Consider the following 18,352-nt stretch of genomic DNA (forward strand, 5'->3'; position numbering starts at 1 on the left):
AAATTCCAAATATTTTGAAAACACATAGAGGTTGTTCCCTGCCAGAGGCTGTATTCCCAATGCGTCACTGGGTCCATGGGTCAACCCTGCATTTGCAAAGCAAGCAACATCTTGCCAAGCCCCTTACACTCTCTCTTTCTCTCTCTCTCTCTCTCTCTTTTTCTTTCTCTCTCTCTCTCTTTTCGTTCCCTCGCTCTCACGTTCTCTTTCCTTCCCCTTTCTTGCATTTGCAGAATCCTATGGGTCTCTTCCCTTTTGCCACCAACCGGATGCAATCCCAGGTCCCGCCCCACAGCTGGGGGGGGTTAGGTCTTGGAGCCCCTGCCCACTTTGAAGATGTAGCTCTCAGAAAAATCACCACGCACCCACCCCCACCTCCCTCCAATTTGTGCCACCTAGTCAGCCAGCCAGCCAGCCAGCCAGCCAGCCAGCCCAGGGAAACAAGTCATAAACCTCAGAGAGGGGGGGTAATAAAGATAAGTGTGCAGCCCCGGGAGCAAAACATAACCCCAGGACCCAGGCTCCGATAAGGGAGTCATAAAGATAGATCCCCTGGGGCTGACCCGAGTCACCCTGGAGGCTCTTAGGGGCCTATCTGCCCTGGAAGGCAAGGGCCATGTGGCCTGTGCCTGCCCAGTGTGCTCATCAGCGGTTTGGAAAAAGCAAGTATCAAGGCTTCTAAAGATAGATAATTTCTTTAGAAAGAATTATGGATTTACTTGAAAGATGAGAGAGAGAGAGAGAGAGAGAGAGTCTTCTGCTGGTTCACTCCCCAGATGGCCACAGCAATCAGGTGTAAGCCAGTCCAAAACCAAGGGTCAGGAACTCCTTCCTGGTCTCCCCTGTGGGTAAGGAGGACCCTTCCCAAGCACAGCAGCCAGACTCGAGCACATCGGCACGCCCGTTGGCAGGCTGTGCCACACATCCAGGCCCTAGCTCTCCTCACGCTCGCAGCAGCCAAGGGCTGCGGCAGCCTCGCAGCTGGAAGCCCTCACCCCCACCTGCCCATCCTCGCAAGAAGCTGGCATCAGAAGCTGGCGCTGCGGTTCTGATCCCGGTACTCGGAAGTGGGATGCAGGCACCTTAGCCGGCCAGACTGACCCGCTGCTCCCCAAGGCATCCTCTCGGGCAATGCTACCTCCACATATCTGGGCTAAAGGGATGAACCATTCCATCTCTACTCAGTGGTCCTATACTAGATTGTGCTGCTCAGGCAGGCTGGGTTTATACCAGCAATTACTCGAGGCAACAATGTAGCACTGGCTTGATCAACTTGGAGGCAACAGTGTGACATTGGCTTGGTCAGCTTCCAAACACTGATGGGATGTTGGCATGGCAATGATGCCTGCTGGTTACCAGCAAACATCTAGAAGGTTGATCTTTTCAAAATATGTCTACAGGGCCCGGCAGCGTGGCCTAGCAACTAAAGTCCTTGCCTTGAACGCGCCAGGATCCCATATGGGCGCCGGTTCTAATCCTGGCTGCTCCACTTCCCATCCAGCTCCCTGCTTGTGGCCTGGGAAAGCAGCAGTGGAGGACGGACCAAAGCTTTGGGACCCTGCACCTGCATGGGAGACCTGGAAGAGGTTCCAGGTTCCTGGCTTCGGATCGGCGCAGCACCGGCCGTTGTGCTCACTTGGGGAGTGAATCATCAGATGGAAGATCTTCCTCTCTGTATATCTGACTTGTAATAAAAATTAATAAATCTAATATGTATATCGGCTCAGCTCCAGCAGTTGCAGCTACTTGGGGAGTGAACCAGCAGGTGGAAGATCTTTCTGTCTCTCCTTCTCTCCGTAAAAATCTGATTTTCCAAATCTTTAAGGGGGGGGGGGGGAGGAGAAAAGGAAGGAAAGAAAATGAATGAGAGAAAGGAAAAGAGAGAGAAAAGAAGGGAAGAGAGAGAATGAATGAGAAGGACGAAGAAGGGGGCGGAGAAGGGAGAAAGCTGCCTGGTTGCACTTGGGAGTTGTAACCAAAATATTGGAGGAAAACGGAATACAGAGACAAGTTGACCGATGCTGGCTCGCACTGTTGGAATCCCACGTGGTTAGTGTGCAATGCAAAAATAGGCTTGTTTGGGAGCCTGGCCTCCCCGTCGTGGACGTTTCCCCGGAACATTTCAAAGACCCGCTGCAGATCACGTGACCACCCTGACTCCCCCTGACTGGGGACAGTTCGTCTGGGATGGGGGAGGCCCTGGCGGGCACAAGGGCAAGAGTGAAGGAGGGTGGGGAACAGTATCTGAAGACATTTTGGGGGTGTGCTACCCTCCAGTGGTGATGGTTGTGGGCTGAGCAACCATACGTTTGTCTAACATATGTATTTCTTTGAAAGACAGAGTTAGAAAGGAGAGAGAGAGAGAGAGAGATCTTCCATCTGCTGATCCAAATGGCCACGACTGAACCTGGCCAGAACCAGGAGCCTGAAATTCCATCGGAATCTTCCACCTGGGCAAATGGCCAAATCCCTGAGCCTGTTCCTTCTGCTCCATTTCCCAGCCAGCTCCCTGCTGATGCACCAAGCAGCAGGTGTACAGCCATGGGATACCCGGACGGAGTTCCAGCCTCCGGGTTTGGCCTGTCTCAGTCCTAGCTACTCCCACCCTTTGGGAAATAAATCAGTGGACACAAGATCTCGCTCTTTTTCTAATTACGTCTCAAGTGCTATCTTTAAAACATTTTTTTTTCCCAATTTTTTTTTAATTTATTTACTGGAAACTTTGAGAGTGTGTTAAAGAACTGCCATGCATTAATTCATTTCCCCCGCAATGATTGCATCAGGGGGTAAAAGCCAGGAACCAGAACTTCAGCTTAACTGGTAGCAGAGATCAGCCACTTGAGCCATCACTGCTGAGCTGGAACCAGAGGCGCAGCAGCCGACCACGAAACCTAGGCAACAACATCAATTCTTGGCTGTTTCTCCTCTCTGCAGATGTGCCTTCACGGGGACAGCGGGTGGGCAGGGAGCGGGAGTTGGACTAGGAAACCAGGACGAACCTTCTGACCCCATGACCTGAGACCTCAGGGTATAGGGAAGGAGTCTCGTGGAAGACAGGATGGGCAGTGCAAAGGCCCTGGGGTAGGGAGTGCTGGCAGTGACAACACTGGCCTCCGGCTGTCTGTCCAGCTGAGGTCTTCACGCACACACGTGTCCCAGAGCCGCCTGATAGATTTGGAAACAGCAGGGGGGACCCTGGGGACAAGGAGCAGCAATTTCATCTCAACACCCCCACACCCTTCACAGGGGATCCCCCCCCATGCCAGCTCTGCCCCTCTTCTGGGCCCAGAGACCCACTGAGCTGTTTTGAGTCGTTGCTTTCAACACGGGCAGTGTGTATGTCCGTGACTGCTGAATGACCTTTCTAGAAGGGTTAAACAATAGAGTCGGGAGTTGTGTCTCACACACACACACACACACACACACACACACCCCCCTCAGCTGCATCTGATCCAAAGCCACCGCCCACTCCCTCCCCCTAGGGTCCATCCATGGTACTGCAGCTTCTGAACGTTCTTTAAAACACAATTTAATGTTTAAATAGGGGGTGCCCGCCCGCCCGCCCCAGGTTGAGCCGGGGGAAAGTCAGGTCCTAAAATGGCACTTGAGGAAAACCCAGTAACCGGAGCAGGAGCTCACGACAGAACCCAAGACCCACTCGGGATCCTCCCACGAGCCCCCGGCTCCGAAACATCCCACCATCTCATCCTGTTGGCACATCTCCAGATGTGCCCTGGCTCCTACAGCACGCAGTATCCGACCCTGGAGTGCAAGGTCAGGGCTGGGACACAGCTGCCAGGCCCCGTAGCTAACCACGTCGCACAAGGTCACTCTCAATAAGGGATCTTTAGGCTGCCCATCTGCCCACGCTCAGCACCCCCTTCCCACATGGGTCCCCAAGAGTGGGGCTTGCGGCCTGGGAAAGCAGTGGAGGACGGCCCAAGCCCTTGGGACCCTGCACCCGTGTGGGAGACCCAGAAGAAGCTCCTGACTCCTGGCTTCGGATCAGCTCAGTCCCGGCCGTTGCAGCTACTTGGGGAGTGAACCATCGGATGGAAGATCTTCCTCTCTGTCTCTCCTCCTTCTCTCTGCAAATCTGGTTTTCCAATAAAAAAAAAAAATCAATAAATCATTTTAAACTAGAGTCTAGTGAAGTGAGTGTGAATAACAGGGGCGGGGAGGACCCTGACGGGCAGGTCTTGGAGATGGGGAAGGGGTCAGCTGTGAAGATTGGGGTGGGGGTGTCCAGAACAGAGACAGGTTCAAAGGCCCTGGGGCTGGGTCAAGGACATCTGTGCAGCCGGCAGCAGGAGAGGAAGATGCTACAGCCTGGCCCGCAGCCCACACTTTTGGAACACATGAAAAATGTCCCCATAGGGTCCCTAGAGAGACAGGAGCCACCGTGACTGCCCTAAGGGTGCCTTCCAGCCCATCCCCTGCACTGGCCTCCAGCTGTGGTCCCGGGGCAGGCACCTGCCATGAGAAGCTCTGCCGGGTGGGGTTCAGGAAGGTCCTGCTGGCCACCACGTCCGCTCTTTCTCCTCCGGCCTGACCCCAGAGGCCACGCACACCCGGCTGCTCGGAAGGGTCCTCCCACACTAGCCACCCACTTCCCGCCACGCTAAGACACACCCTCGGGGTGACAACTAACCATCTCAATCATATTTGGGAAGCAAGCAACGAAGCCAAAAATGTGTGTTTGAAACTCACTTTTTGGGCCTGGCAGCAGCATGGCCTAGTGACTTAAATCCTCGCTTTGAACGCGCCCGGGATCCCATATGGGCACCGGTTCTAGTCCCGGCTGCTCCACTTCCCATCCAGCTCCCTGCCTGTGGTCTGGGAAAGCAGTGGAGGACGGCCCGAAGCCTTGGGACCCTGCACCCATGTGGGAGACCCAGAAGAAGCTCCTGGCTTCGGATCAGCAAAGCACCGGCCGTTGGGGTCACTTGGGGAGTGAATCATCGGACGGAAGATCTTCCTCTCTGTCTCTCCTCTCTGTATATCTGACTTTGTAATAAAAATAAATAAATCTTTAAAAAAAAAAAAACCTCACTTTTTCCAACCTGTCTGTACATATATTTCATATACTGCTCAAGGAGATATATATATTTTTTAAGGAGTTATTTACATTTGCAAGGCAGATTTTTACAGAGAGAAGGACAGGTCTTCCATATGATGGTACACTCCCCAAATGGTTGCAACAGCTGAAGCTAAGCTGATCTGAAGCCAGGAGCCAGGAGCTTCTTCCGGGTCTCCCACACGCAGGTGCAGGGTCCCAAGGACCTGAGCCATCCTTGACTGCTTTCCCAGGCCACAAGCAGGGAGCAGGAGCGCAATGAGAATTCCAGGGACTCAAATCAGTGTCCATATGGGATGCTAAAGCCACGGGCAAAAGCTTAGCCCACAATGCCACAGCACTGGCCCCTCAAGGAAGCCGGGGGCCATCACTGTGGTGTAGCAGATAAAGCTACCTCCCGTAACGCTGGCAGCCCCTCTGAGCACCAGTTCGTGTCCCGGCTGCTCCACTTCCCATCCAGCTCCCTGCCTGTGACCTGGGAGAGCAGTAGAGGACAGCCCAAAGCGTGTGTGGGAGACCCAGAAGAAGCTCCTGGCTCCTGGCTTCAGATCGGCTCACCTCTGGCTGTTGCAGCCACTTGGCGAATGGAAAAATCTTTCTCTCATCTCTCCTTCTCTTTGTAAATATGGCCTTGCTAGTCAAAACGAATAAATCTTTAAAGCACCCCCCCCCCCCATAAAGGATCCGCAGCATGAGCTTTATGTCAACAGGTGTGGCCCTGGACGAGGGGGAACAGCCAGGTCTCAGACTCAGCTATGCTCGTGACCACTGGCCTGAGCCAGCCAGGAGTATGAGGGGTTGGGGGGATGGGGCAAGGGCGTGAACCTGACGTGGGGCCCAGGGTAAGTGATGCTGCCATGAAACCTTGCTTTCCTTGCCTTGCTGGCCCCTGCAGCAGCCAGCCCTTGGTCAGGCTCACAGAATGTGCGCCGAAAACAGGAAGGCTTAGTCCAGCTCACCAGTATGGAGGTGCTTAGCTGGAGAGGGGCTGACCTCAGTATTCCCATCTGCAAAATGGACCTGCATCTCCCAGGACGGTGGTAAGGGTGACACGGATGAGGGATTCAAAGGCATTCTCACAGGCACAGTGGCCAGGGCAGATAGCTCTCCTCACAGAACTAGCAGGGTCCAACCAAGAGTCCATTCCCCAGAGTTCCACCCCTGGATGGCCGAGTTCCCACATGCCTGACGCCATCAGCAAGAGTATCACGCAGAACAGGGGATAGCGTGCGGTGACGCCCGGGTTCGAATCCCAGCTCTGATTCCAGCATCTGCTCACACGCATCCTGGGAGGCAGCAGGTAAGGGCTCAAGTGCTGGGACCCCTGCCACCCGTGTGCAGGGCCCAGAGGGAACTTCTGGCTCCTGGCTTCTGCCTGGCCCAGTCTCTGCTCTTGTGGTCATTTTGAGAGTCAACCAAAGGATGCAAGATTGAGCAATCCACCCATCCATCTATCCACCCATCCATCCATCCACCCATGCATCCATCCACCCACCCACCCATCCATCTATCCACCCATACATCCATCCACCCATGCATCCATCCACCCACCCACCCATCCATCCACCCACCCACCCATCCATCCACCCACCCACCCATCCACCTACCCACCCACCCATCCATCCACCCACCCATCCATCCATCCACCCACCCACCCATCCAACCATCCATCCACCCATCCATCCACCCACCCATCCATCCACCCACCCATCCATCCATCCATCCATCCACCCACCCATCCACCCACCCATCCATCCATCCATCCATCCACCCACCCATCCACCCATCCACCCGTCCATCCATCCATCCATCCACCCATCCACCCATCCACCCACCCACCCGTCCATCCATCCATCCATCCATCCATCCACCCATCCACCCATCCACCCATCCATCCATCCATCCATCCACCCACCCATCCACCCACCCACCCATCCAGCCAGCCAGCCAGCCACCCACCCATCCATCCGTCCATCCACCCATCATGCTGTTTATCTATCATCCATCCCTCTCTCCATCTATCCATTCCTTTGGTCACACAATCCCTGTTGATAATGGGGAGAGAGGGAAAGAGTGGTCTCCCCACCCCCAGGGTCCCTCTGACCCCAATGAAGATCCCCTGCCCCTACTGCAGACCAGCCCAGGGTTCAGCCACCCTCTGTGTCCAGGAGGACATGGGCAGAGGGGCCGTCCACAGGGCTTCCTGCCCTCTACCACCACCCCAGGCGTCACCCTAGAGGAAGTGGAAGTGCGTCAGCCCCAGGACTGCCTGGACCTTGTAGGTCAAGGCAGGTGCCGCCCAGGCCCCTGGCTTCCAGGCCAGCCAAGACAGTGACCAGAGCTATTCAAGCTTAGGAAATGCCGACGGGCAGGTGGCAGGAAAGGAAAGGACAGGGCGGTAACTCCTTCTCCCTCCCTTGCCCTCTCCCCATTCCTCCCCCATGCCACCCACCAGGGACTGCCAGGACCCGAGGCTGCAGGTCCCCAGGGCGGGCAGGGTTCTCACTGCCTGCCCCACATCCAGCTCCTTCTGCCTCAGCAGCCTCGCCTGCCCCCATGTCACCATGAAGGTCATCTGTTACTGTCTGGGTGGCAGGGGCCCATGCACCTGCGGCCTCCCAGGACGGGAAACTAACTGGAGCAGGGATTCGATCCCAGGCATCCCCAGGGGTGGCACTGCCAAAGAGCCTGGCATTCTGGGGGTGCGGCTGAGAGATGGGGGCCTTCCCCTGCTGCAGAATCCCCCACGAAAGCCACAAGTCTGGGACAGGGCAGCCGCATCTTAATATGTCACCCGAGGACGCAACATCCCCAAGGTGCCACATCCCGTGGGAGCACAGTAATACGCAGTACGTGAAACCAACAAGCCCCATGTCACCCTCACCACCGTCCTGGGAGATGCAGGTCCATTTTACAGATGCAAACACTGAGGTTGGTTGCCAACAGGCTGCAACATGCAGGACCCCCACCCCCGCTCCCACCTGGGCAGCTATGTTACCCAAAAAGGCTAGGGGTCCTGCATGTGCGTCCCTTAGCCCCACTCTGTCGATTTGGAGGCAGGAGGAAGGAGGCAGAAGCCAGAGAGAGAAGGTGGCAGAGGTTGCTGTGTGCAACTCAGGGTCCTGGGACCCAGCACAGTCACCCTGGGGACTGTGGGGAGCAGCTTCCGGCAGAGGGCTGGATTCCAGAACATTCCTCTTCTATGCGTGTGCAGGAGGAAGCCCCCCTGGAGTTTCAGCAGTTGCCCCTTCGTTTCAATTCTTTCTCCATTTTCGGCCCGTTCCTCTTTTAAGCAATGCGAGAACATTCGTCCCAGAGCGAACCGCCAGCCCTTCTCAGAAAACCAGCTTATTCCTATTTCCGGGTTTTGTTCAGGACATTGTCCTATTGTATTTTGGGTTTTTTTTCCCCCCCAATCATTTATGAAATCCTTGGGACCCGCTCAGTGGGCTAAATCCTACAAGCCTGGCATCCCACAGTGTACCGCCAGCTCAGGTCCCAGCTGCTCCACTTCCCACCCAGCTCCCTGCTGACACTCCTGGAAAAGCCCAGGTCCTCGAGGGGACCCTGCGACCCACGTGGGAGACCTGGATGGGGGCTCCTGGCTTCTCACTTCGGGCTGGCCCTTCTTCCTACCGTGGCAGACATTTGGGGAGTAAATCAGCAGAAGAAAAATCTCTCTCACTTTGCCTTTCAGATAAATATCTTACTGAACGCATAACATTGTCTCTTGATTCGTTTGTATATAAAATACTTTGTTGTTTTTTTTTTTTACATCCTTACTTAATTGGAGGAAAGAATTACAGAAAGAGAGAGAGATACAATCTTCCATTCATGGGTTCACTCCTACCCCGCTTCCCCCCCAAAAAAAAAATAGCCACCACGGCCAGAGCTGGGCCAAGCTGATGCCAGGAGCCAGGAGCTTCTTCTTTCAGGTCTCCCACACGCGGGTGCAGGGTCCCAAGGCTTTGGGCCATCCTCGATTGCTTTCCCAGGCCACAAGCAGGGAGCTGGATGGGAAGTGGAGCTAGCGGGACTCGAACCAGCGCTGGTAAGGAAGGTCAGCACTTGCAGGTAGCAGTTTTACCCGTAACACCACGGCTCCAGCCCTTCCTGCTTTATTATTAAGTGATGCCGACTTTTTTTTTTTCCTTTCTGTCTTTTCATTCTTGGTTCCTGTCATCGAGTTTTCAATGCGCCGTCGTCAAATTCACGATGTCCATATCCCTGCGTTTCGCACGTTGCACCTTTAGCGTTACCTGGACATTTTACGCTTTCGTTTTTCACCACGCTGAACTATTTTTTGCTCTGCCACGTCTCTGGCAAACGCAGAGGAGTGATGAGGCCCAGGACCTCCCGAGTCCCACACCCCCTCTTTGTGGCTCCCCTGCCCCAGGCGCCCCAATTTTTATTTTCCTGGTTTTGGAGCAGCCCTGACGCAGCTCTGCCCTCTCGTGGCCGTCCCAATGATAGCAACACGACCCGAAGAAAACGGCTGTTTGGCCCAAGTTTTTGTTTTTTTAAACTTTCACTTACATGTTAGCGTCACATATGAGTCACAGTATCGCAGCTTGGTTCATGTAACAATCAGGGTTTACATGGCTTTCCGTCTCAAATCACATCATTCCTAGATGTTACCAAGCTGCTAACTTTTCAAGTTATTTTGAAACGTATAATTAATTAGAGACCACGGCCAATGTGCTGTTTTATGAAAAAGCTTTAAATAGTGTTTCTTTTTTTTCAGTATTTATGGCAGGGCCTGGCGCCGTGGTCTAGCGGCTAAACTCCTCGCCTTGAACACAACTTGGGATCCCATAAGGGCACCAGTTCTAATCCCGGCAGCTCCACTTCCCAGCCAGCTCCCTGCTTGTGGCCTGGGAAAGCAGTGGAGGACGGCCCAAAGCCTTGGGACCCTGCACCCGCGTGGGAGACCCGGAAGAGGCTCCTGGCTCCTGGCTTCGAATCAGCACAGCACCGGCCGTTCCGCTCACTTGGGGAGTGAATCATCGGATGGAAGATCTTTCTCTCTTTCTCTTCTCCTCTCCGTATATCTGGCTTTGTAATAAAAATAAATAAAACATTAAAATATATATATATTTATGGCAAAGGCTGAGTTACAGAGAGAATGGGAGTGAGATCTTGCATCTGCTGGTTTACTCTCCCAAATGGCCCCATCAGGCAGGGCTGGGCACAGCCCTGAGTCTGGAATTGCATCCGGGTCTCCCATAGGGGTGGCAAGGACGCAAGCGCTTGGGCCTTCCTCTGCTGCTCTCCCAAGAGCATCAACAGGAAGGTGTATCGGAAGTGGGACAGCCGGGACTCGAACTGACACCTGTACACAATCATTACAGATAGAGGCTTAACCTGATGCACTCAGCCTGAGCTCCGAGGCTGAAACCAGAACCACACACAACCCCTTGCTTCCACCCACCTCCACAGCGCCACAGCCCTAAGAACAGAGAACACAGAATTTCATGGGTACGTGGGCACCCAATCAATGAAAAGTAAAAAAAAAAAAAAAAAACAGCCCATCACGGATGAGCCCGTAACACAAGACACGTGTGTGAGCCTTGGAATATTACTCAGCCAGCAAAAAGCAACGCAAAGGAGAAACGAGACACGAATACAGGTGTACACACCTGCAGGACCCCCTCCCAAGAGGTCCTTGGAGCCCTGGGACCCTAGGGCAGTGCCAGGGGGCTGGGGACAGAGCGTCAGATCAGGAGGAAGAGAAGGACAAAGCTCTCGAGACAGCCAGCTCCGGGAGCGTATTCAAGGCACTGAGTCGTGCACTTCTTCCGGATGGCTAAGCAGAGGCGTGGAACGCTGCAGCCGCTTTACCACCACGCCGGGGGGCAGGCCGGGCAGTGGAACAGGGTAGACAGAGGGCCAAGCATACCCAAAAAGGCAGGTGTGCACAGCCCCCAGGCGGCCGGCTGGTCGGATGGGACTGAAGCTGCTGAGGTGACAGGAGCTGTGGCCGCCTCGACCCTCCTCCAGCCTGGCTCTCCGTCCAGTGCCACAAGCTCGGCCCTGGCCCCTTGCTGGGGCACCCCGTTTCACCTCCTGCCCTCCCACAGCCCCTCCCCATCCCCCAGCATCTCCTGCGCTCCTGTGGTCCCCATGCTTGGTCCCCCCTGGGTGTTCTCGCTTGAGTCTCACTCAACCCTGCTGCTTACTTCCTGTCTATCATTTCTCACCCTCCATTGCACTCCCTCCCCTCCCCCCACCGTGGGGAAGTTTCCTGCTTCCGGGGTGGGGTTAGAACGGCTCAGAGGTGGGAGGGAGGAGGAGGAGAGGGGGGCTCGGGTCCCTGTGGTGCCTGTGTGTGTGGTGTGTGTGATCTCACGCCTGAAGTGATGCTCGCATACAGTCGGCACTCCGTAAATGCACATGGCGCTCAAGCCAGCATCAATCGGCTCCTGCAGTGTCTGCGTGGGTCCCACGTCTGGGCAAGCCGGGGGGGGGGGGGGGGGGGACACCTTCCCAGGTCTCCCTGGGAACAAGCGTAGCAGTCTGGAGCAAGCATCTGGTTGATGGATTGATTTGAAAGGCAGAGAGGGACTTCGGCAAACAGGAAGAGATCTTCCACCTGCTGATTCAGCCTCCCCCACCCCACCCCACCCCCGCCCGCAGAAGCCCCTCAACAGCTCAGGCTGATTGAGGCTGAAATCTAGGAGGCCAGAGTCTCCCCCATGGACAACAGGGGCCCATGGTCTTGAGCTGTCACCTTCTGCTGCCCGGGGCGGGGAGCAATCATTGTCTCCAGGCGGCCTCCTCTGCCATGTGTGTGGGGGTCCCAGTGCTGCAGGGGCACCCGCTGCGGGTTAAGCTACTGTTTATAGCACTTGCATTCCAGACCACGGAGCTCAGGTTCGACTCCCAGCTGTTCCACTTCCTATCCAGCTCCCTGCTAATGTGCCTGGGAAAGCAGCGGGAGGTGGCCCAATTCCCCGGGGGGCCCCTGTCATCTCTAGGGGAGACCCAGAGAGAGTTCTCAGATGCTGGCTTAAGCCTGAACCAGACCCCCTCCTCCATTCTCTCCCTCTTCCCTCTTTCTCTCTCTACCTTTCAAATAAACTTGCAAAATCTTTGTTTATAAATGCTTGCACGGCCATAACTACCTTCTCCTGGCGCAGGAAGGAAGGAAGCAAGGAAGGAAGGAAAGAAGGAAGGAAGGAAAGAAGGAAGGAAGAAGTTTTGCAAAGAAAACTACGGATTGATGCTCGCTCACTCCTGCCGATGCTCCTGCTCACGATGCTTGAAACCCAGAGTTCTGGAGAGATCTTCCACCTGCCGCCTCACTCCCCCGTTGGCCAGCACGGCCGGTGCTGGACCAGGCGACCAAGCTCTTGAGCCATCACCCTCGACTGCTTTCCCAGGCGTATTAGCAGAGAGCTGGACTAGAAGTGGAACAGCCAGGACTCGAACTCTGGCGTCCCACTGGGAATGCTACCATCATGGGTGATGGTTTTACGCTCTTCCCTGCACTGTCATCCCCAAATTCATAAATATATATATATATATTAAGATTTATTTGTTTATTGGAAAGTCAGATATACAGAGAGGAGAGACAGAGAGGAAGATCTTCCATCCATTGATTCACTCCCCAAGTGAGCCCAACGGCCGATGCTATGCCGATTCAAAGCCAGGAGCCAGGAGCTTCTTCCGGGTCTCCCACGTGGGTGCAGGGTCCCAAAGCTTTGGGCCGTCCTCCACTGCTTTCCCAGGCCACAGCAGGGAGCTGGACGGGAAGTGGAGCTGCCGGGATTAGAACCAGCGTCCCTATGGGATGCCGGCGCGTTCAAGGCGAGGACTTTATCCGCTAGGCCACACTGCCGGGCCCTATATATATATATTTAAAGCCACATCAGGACCTGGCATTGTGGCCCTGCAGTGAGGTGAACCACCAGTTGCAAAATCACCATCCGACATCGGAGTACCGCTTGGAGTCCCGGCTGCTCCACTTCCCATCCAGCTCCCTGCTAAGGCACCTGGGAAAGCAACAGAGGACGGACGGCCCAAGTGTTTGGGGCCCCCGAACCCACATGGGAGACCTGGAAGAAGCTCCTGGCTCCTGGCTTCATCCTGGCCCAGCCCGGGCTGTTGTAGCCATTTGGGGAGTGAATCAGAGGACGAAATCTTCCTCTCTCCGCTCGTATTAACCATGTTTTTCAAAGCCACATTTCTGGTCCTCCCAACTCCACATTCAGTGGTTCCATTGTGGACAGCTAAACTAATATTTTTTATACAGAAAGATGGTGATGGACCTGGCACAATATCCTAGCAGTTGAAGTCCTCACCTTGCATACCAGGGATCCCATAGGGGTGCCGGTTCTAATCCCGGCAGCCCCACTTCCCATCCAGCTCCCTGCTTGTGGCCTGGGAAAGCAGTGGAGGACGGCCCAAAGCCTTGGGACCCTGCACCTGGGTGGGAGACCCAGAAGAAGCTCCAGGTCCCTAGCTTTGGATTGGCTCAGCTCCGGCCGTTGCAGCCATCTGGGGAATGAGTCATCAGACGGAAGATCTTCCTCTCCACCTCTCCTCCTTTCTGTATATCTGACTTTGCAATAAAAATAAGTAAATCTTTATTGAAAAAAAAAAAGATGGTAATTACCCAGCGAGAGTGAGCCTACCTCCTGGAAGGCAGGACAGTATTCATCCTGACCTAGTCCTTCCCGTACCCCTGAAATCTAAGAGGTGCCCACAGCCCCCAGCCAACACAGGCCAACCCATTGGCCAGCAGACTACCGAGGCCAGCAGTCTGCTGGCAATAAAAAGGAACACCCAGGCATTCCACCTGTCTCACAGCAAAGCAGGCTGCCGGAAGACCCAGCCCCCAATCCCTGGGTGGCCCCAGCCGGGGTACAGACAGACGGTGGCCCTGGCTCCCCGAGACCCTAATCCCAGCACGCAGCCTGGGAACCACCCACCCAGACCAACAGGTGTATTTGTTCCATGGAACCTTGCCACCTGGCTTACCCCAGTCTGCATTGTAGACTGGGGCTTGAGCGATGCCCAGTCCGGATCAGCCTGGCCACCTGCCTGGCGACTCCTCTCCTTGGCAACCGGATGGGCCAGCATCACACATGGTTACCACCATCATGGCCGCAGGGGCAAGCAGCTGCAACTTACACCTCCATGCGCTTTTGCGCTTGCCTCGCCGCCAGCATGCCCAAACCAGTGCGCAGGTGCAGTGCCCTCTTTCCAAACACCCACGTGCCCTGTGACGGGTGGAGGATGGAGGAAGCCTCCACGCCCTGGCTGTGTTCTCTGCACCAGTTCCTCCCACAGGAAGCCGTGGGGGAGGGGAGGGCGCCACCATCCCCCCCCCACAACCCCACCAGAGCTCCCCACCCCAACACCTGTTAAGTGCAGGTGGGGGGCAGGGCCCCTGCTGGCAGAACCTCCACCCTCCACATACACACACACACACACACACACGCTCACACACACACACACCGCCTTCCACGCCCCCTCTGCTCAGGGCCCCGGATGATGGCACAACAGGGCCTGGGTGGGGGGTGGGGGGTGGGAACAGAGGCCACCGGGCGGTTGATGAAGAGGAAGTTAGGGTGCTCTGTGGTTACACCACGTTCCAGGACTGGCCAGCGCAACCCCTGAAGCCACGGCCCCGCGCAGTCCTGGGGGGGCTACAGGCTCAGGGGTAACCCAGCCAAGAAGCACTCCCAACCATCACCTCCCAGCCCTGGGATCTGGATTCCAAGCGCAGGTGAGTGACCCATCCGCACGGGGAGGCGAGGGGAGGGTCCCTGCTTGGTGTCCAGGCTGAGCTGGGTCACCACGCGGTCCTCCAGGGCCCGGGTCCCAGGGAGAACCGCTTTGGGAGCACAGCCCCTGCATTTCACACAGCCATGGGGATCCAATGACCAGGCCCCCTGCCTCCACCACTCGTACCGGCTTCTTTCGCTTTCTTTGAAAACCAGAGAGACAGACAGACATCTTCTATGCGTTGCCGCTTTGCTCTGGCAGTGCGTCCCCAACAGCCAGGGCTGGGCCAGGCTGAAGCCAGCAGCCAGGTCTGCTCCCGCGTGGGTGACAGGGACCCAGATACTTGAGCCATCCATCCCATGTTGCTTCCCAGGATGTGTGTGTGTGAGCAGAGAGCCGGGACACAAACCCCAGCCATGGTCATGTGGGTACGAGTCTACACTGCATGCCAGCCTGCACCTCCTGTGATTCCTGCAAATTCAAGAGAATTTCCCATCCAGTCTGCAAAGCAATATGCACCCCCCCACACCTCGAAAGGGCTCAAGACCCCCCTCCCCTTCCCTCTCCCCATCCCTCCTCCCCTGCAGGGGTGGGGAGAGAAGAGGGGCTGTTGTTGGTGTGGGGCACACCCCAGTCGCTGGGCAGCTTCCTGCCAACCCGGCCAGTTTTAATGACATGTTCCTGTCGTTAAACTTGGGAGCCACTGGGGTGTGAAAGCGTGGCCAAACCCGGCCACTCACCCACCCCATCCCGAGCCAGCAAGGGGGAGAAGTTAAGGACAGAGCTGGTTGGTAGCACGAGGGGACAGAAGCGAGCTCACAGGGTGGGGCCCCAGTCACCAGCAGACAAAGTCATGGTGGATGGAGGTCAAGGGGTCATGGTTCCTGAGAGCCTCCAGGAGGGCTTCCTGGCAGAGGTGACCTCTGTGACAAGGGTTCTGGGAGGCCCTAGATGTTGTTCTCTGTGGGCACCGGGTGGGTGGGGGGGTCTGGATTCTCCAGCTTGGAGTGGTGGTACCCCTCACCCTCACCCTTGGGCGTGGGGCCCAGGAGACTCAATTGCCCCTTAAACCATCACACCAAGGGCTTTAGGGAAGTAACGTCGCCGCCTTGTTGAGCCACAGTTCGTCCTGTGTGGGTTCAGTTACCCGTGACCAGCCGCAGTCTGAAAATATTAAGTACTGAGAGACAGGGGGGTGGGGGTGGGGGCGAGCAGGTGCCACCTAAATTTTTATTGCAGGTTTGCTGTGACGGTTATGGTGGCTGACCCCCTTGCTGTGTGTCTCGTTGATAAATTTCCATTTTGTCATGAGTGAATTTATGTTAAAAAAAAAAAAAAACAGTATCTATAGGATTCTGAGAAACCCCCCCCCCCCCGTCACCCCCACCCCTTCTCCACCCTGGGAACCCGGAGCCCAAACATGCAGATAAGAGACTCAGGCTAAACACTGGCCGCTCAACTTTGAATCCTGCCTTCTGGAAGCTTCCAGAAACTTCTTGAAGCCCCCTCCCTCCGGGGGTCTCCTGCTCTGCGGGACTTGGGGATGCTGTGAATGCTGGAGACCAGGGGAGTGGCCCCGGGCCAGCTGGGAGGGCAAAAATGGGGCCGAGGACAGCTATGGGGTTGGGATGAATTCCTGCTAGGAGGGAGTGAGCAAGGGCTTGGGGTGTCAGAAAAAGATGTCTGGGAAGTGTCCCCCAACCCGATTTGGCCCTGGGGGAAGCCAGGGGAGGAGTGTAGGCCGAAGGGGAGGGGAAGGGAGGCGCCGGGAGGGAGGGGGTGAGGACCACAGCCAAAACTTTATCTTCGGTGTAGCGTTTTATCATTCTGAGATGAGATTTGATAGCCGAAGGCTCAGCTGGGCAGCAGTGGGAGGAAGTTGTGGAGCTCACGCGTGGCCGCAAGCCCGCAGGATGGGACGCTCACCCACAGGGCAGCCACAGCCGTGCGTCTTGGGGATCATGACCAGCAAGCACGCCCTGCGATGCGTGGCCAGAGCAGCCGGCTGCTCACCCCACTTCTCCCGTGTTGACAGCAGCCATGTTTCCGGACTAAACTGAGATGGGGGGGCCTGCACGTCCACCGCCAGGGGGCAGCAACAGCACAGACACTGCTGCCCCCACATTTCACGTGCTCCACGCCACGCGTGGAACACGCCACACCACACACAGCAACACACAATACACGCCACGTATATCATGCACACCACACACAGCATGCCACACATAACACGTGCCACATAGAGCATATACAACACACAATACACACTATATCACACATGTCACACATACCACACACGCAGGACACAGAGCATGCCACACACAGCACACACATGTCACACAGCATACACACCACACACACAGGACACACACATGCCACACACAGCACACACAGAACATACACACCACACACATGACACAGAGCATGCCACACACATCACACACATGTCACACAGCATACACACCACACACACAGGACACACAGCACACGTATGCCACACAGAACATACACACCACACACATGGCACAGAGCATGCCACACACAGCACACACATGTCACACAGCATACACACCACACACAGGACACACACAGCACACACATGCCACACAGAACATACACACCACACACATGACACAGAGCATGCCACACACAGCACACACGTCACACAGCATACACAGCACACACACAGGACACACAGCATGCCACACACAGCACTTGCATGCCACACACAGGACACGCATGCCACACACAGGACACACATGCCACACACAGGACACACAGGACACACACATGCCACGCACAGCACACACATGCCACATACGGCATGCACAGCACACATATTACAGCAGATATGTGCCACATACCCCCTCACCCCGTACACACCTAGTACATACCACAACATACACACCGCTTACATCATATGCACACCACATGCATCATACATGACACACGCCATGTACACCACACACCCAATGCTCAACACGCATGCCATACGTACACCACACAGCATCACACATACACACGTCACATTGGCATACATAAAGCACACACATGGACACAGTGGCCCAACACTCACAGGAACCCCAGCCAGCACCACGGAAGGAGGCGCTGTGTGTGGAGGCACACCCCACTGACAGCTCACACGCTTCATGCACCCATGGTGGGCGACGGCCTCAAACGCCCCTCCCCCAGAGGCTCAGACACGCCAACGCTCCTAGCTCAGAGACCACCCCCCCCCAAAAAAACACATTCTGCACCCTGTCACGCCCACGTACTGTCACACACACACACAAGAAGGTGGGCATGCACCCCGATCATGACATGTACGCAAGGGATCCTGTGTGCATGGGTGTGATGACACAGTGCACGCACGAAAGAGGTCCCACAGGAATGAGCACGGAGATAACACGCACAGCTCGCACACACACACAAGCCCTCTGCAGCCACAATTCCCTTCCCTTGAAAACCTCCTACCCAGCTGGCGATGGGCAGAGCCACCGTGGAACAGGATGTGGTGATGGTGGTGGTGGTGGTGGCGGCGGG

The 18,352-nt window shown here is 55.8% G+C and overlaps 1 protein-coding gene across 1 annotated transcript in view; it reads left to right on the forward strand.

Annotated features, from left to right (window-relative positions):
- The first annotated feature begins 14,518 nt into the window (after positions 1-14,518).
- Positions 14,519-18,352, forward strand: part of ARHGEF18 (Rho/Rac guanine nucleotide exchange factor 18) — a 59,821-nt gene continuing 55,987 nt past the window's right edge. Inside the window, exon 1 of the mRNA XM_040990356.1 lies at positions 14,519-14,810. The gene's annotated coding sequence lies outside the window, so the exon portion shown is untranslated. The remainder of the gene's footprint in view (positions 14,811-18,352) is intronic.

This window comes from Ochotona curzoniae, unplaced genomic scaffold (assembly GCF_017591425.1).
Source record: "Ochotona curzoniae isolate NIBS_2020 unplaced genomic scaffold, NIBS_Ocur_1.0 contig_605, whole genome shotgun sequence".
NCBI lineage: Eukaryota > Metazoa > Chordata > Mammalia > Lagomorpha > Ochotonidae > Ochotona > Ochotona curzoniae.